This window comes from Chrysemys picta, unplaced genomic scaffold (genome assembly GCF_011386835.1).
Source record: "Chrysemys picta bellii isolate R12L10 unplaced genomic scaffold, ASM1138683v2 scaf889, whole genome shotgun sequence".
Lineage (NCBI taxonomy): Eukaryota > Metazoa > Chordata > Testudines > Emydidae > Chrysemys > Chrysemys picta.
In genome coordinates, this window is record NW_027053596.1 from 17,501 (window position 1) to 20,000 (window position 2,500).

At 74.9% G+C, this 2,500-nt stretch overlaps 1 non-coding gene across 1 annotated transcript; it reads left to right on the forward strand.

Annotated features, from left to right (window-relative positions):
• The first annotated feature begins 670 nt into the window (after window positions 1–670).
• LOC135979464 (5S ribosomal RNA) lies at window positions 671–789 on the forward strand. Its single transcript, XR_010596767.1, has one exon. It is a non-coding gene; the product is annotated as a 5S ribosomal RNA (ribosomal RNA).
• The last annotated feature ends 1,711 nt before the right edge of the window (window positions 790–2,500 follow it).

The following is a 2,500-nucleotide window of genomic DNA, read 5'->3' on the forward strand; positions in this document are numbered from 1 at the left end:
CCCGGCCGACTGGATCGGGCCCCTGGAAGTCTGGGGGGGGGGGGGGAATGGAACCTGACGCCTCCGAGGAGGGGACGCCCAGGGAAGGAGGGAGATCCGGGTTGACCTGGTGACCGGACGGGAAAGAGGCCACCGGGCGTGCCCCCGTTAAAACCCCTAGGGGTTGACCTGGTGGCCGGAAAGCAAACCGGCCAGCAGGTGAACCCTTTCGATTCCACGGGTTGACCTGGTGCCCGGGAAGCGAACCGGCCAGCAGGTGAACCCGTCCGATTCCACGGGTTGACCTGGTGCCCGGGAGGGGACTCTGAAAATTTTTCAGCCCTTTCGACTCGGGGTTGACCTGGTGGCCGAGAGGGGCCTCGCACGGCAGGCAAGCCGCCCTGGGCTCACCCTCCCCGGCCGCAGCGAGGGACTGCCCCTCCCCACCCCCCGGCTGACAGGATCGGGCGCACTGGAAGTCCGGGACAGTATTTTCCCCGACGCCGGGGAGGGCGGGCGGAGGGGCTCTGGCGGCCAGCCCGGGCCCCGGAGCTCGAAAAGGAAAAAAGGACCGGGCCCGCGAGAGACGGGGGCCCTGCCGCAGGGGGGGGGGGCAGTCCGACCGGGGCTCACCGTGCGGCAGGCCCGGGCGTCGGCAGGGGAAAGCGGGCGAGGAGGCGCGGGGCCGGGTGCCTACGGCCATACCGGACCGAACGCCCCCGATCCCGTCCGATCTCGGAAGGTAAACCGTCCCGGGCCTGGCTAGTACTTGGATGGGTGACCGCCTGGGAATCCCAGGTGCCGTAGGCAGCTTTTCCCGGTCCGAGTCAGCTCTCTCTCCTTTTCTGGGGGGGAAGGAGAGGGGGGGACGGGCCGGAAAGCCCCTCGTCGCTCCTGCCGAGTCGGAGGTCGCGGCCGCAGGTCACGGGTCTGGGCGCCTGGGGTCCGGCTCCCCACCCACCCGGCTTCCTCCGCGGAGGACCCCCCCCGGGGCCACCGAAGCCGCTGGGGGAGACCCCGGGCATGGGGCGGACTGGCCCGGACCCTCCCGGCCGCCGGCCCGCAGGTCCGCCCCGAATCCCCCCCCGCGGCCACCCAGGCCAGGCCTGGCCAGGCGGGACGGACGGCGGGTGTCCAGCGCCCAGCGGCTTCCTCCAGCGGGGACCCACGGACCCCAAAGCCGCAGGGGGAGGCCCCGGGCCCGGGACGGACTCGCTCGGACCCCCTGCGCCCGGCCGCCGGCCCGCGGGACCGCCCCGAATCCCCCCGCGGCCACCCAGGCCAGGCCTGGCCAGGCGGGACGGACGGCGGGTGTCCAGCGCCCAGCGGCTTCCTCCAGCGGGGACCCACGGACCCCAAAGCCGCAGGGGGAGGCCCCGGGCCCGGGCCCGACTCGCTCGGCCCCCCCGCCTCCCCTGCGCCCGGCCCCCGGCCCGCGGGACCGCCCCGAATCCCCCCGCGGCCACCCAGGCCAGGCCTGGCCTGGCGGGACGGACGGCGGGTGTCCAGCTCCCAGTGGCTTCCTCCAGCGGGGACCCACGGACCCCAAAGCCGCAGGGGGAGGCCCCGGGCCCGGGACGGACTCGCTCGGCCCCCCCGCCTCCCCTGCGCCCGGCCCCCGGCCCGCGGGACCGCCCCGAATCCCCCCGCGGCCATCCAGGCCAGGCCTGGCCTGGCGGGCCGGTGTGCGGCTCCCCCGGGCTTCCTCCCCCGACGACCCGCGCCCCCCTGAGCCGCAGGCGGAGACCCCGGCCCCGGGGCGGACCGGCCCGGGCTCGCTCGAGCCCCCTGCGCCCGGCCCGCAGGACCGCCCCCCCGAATCCCCCGGGAGAGGCCCGGCCTGCACGCCACTGACGACCCGCGGCCCCCAAAGTCGCAGGAGGCGCCCCCCCCCGGTTAGCCCCGTCTCGCTCCGCGCCCCCCGCCCCTCGCTGCCGGGACCGGGCGCCGCCCCAGAGTCAGCCGCAGCCGGCCGGCCTGAGAGCTGCCCTCCTGTGGACGACGGTGAGTTTACCTTGATACTAACCGGCCGTCAGCCAGGTCAACCCCATTGCTAGACTGGGGTGGACCTGGTGGCCGAGTGGGGACTTGGAACATTTGACAGCTGCTTCCCGGGGCTTGACCGGTTGTCCTGAACGCCCCCCACCCCCAGCCCCAGCCCCCGGCTCCTGCTCCCCTCTCCCCAGCCTCGGTGCTCCGCTCCCTGCCTCGGAGGCTGCCTCTCTGCGGCGCCTGCATCGCCTCCGAGGACGCGCACCCTCCGGAGGCTGGACGTAAACCCACCACTGCCGCTGACCCGGCTCTCCGAGGGACGACTGTGAGGCCTCCCCCCCCCCCCCACCCCCGGACCGCCCTGGGGACGACTGCTAAGCCTCCCCCACCGGACCGCCCGGGGCAAGACTGCTAAGCCTCCCTCCCACACACACACACACACACTGTCGGGGGAGGACTATTAAGCTTTCCCCCTGGAGCGCCCGGGGCGGACGACTGTTAAGCCTGCCCCCGGAGTCCTCGGGGGAGG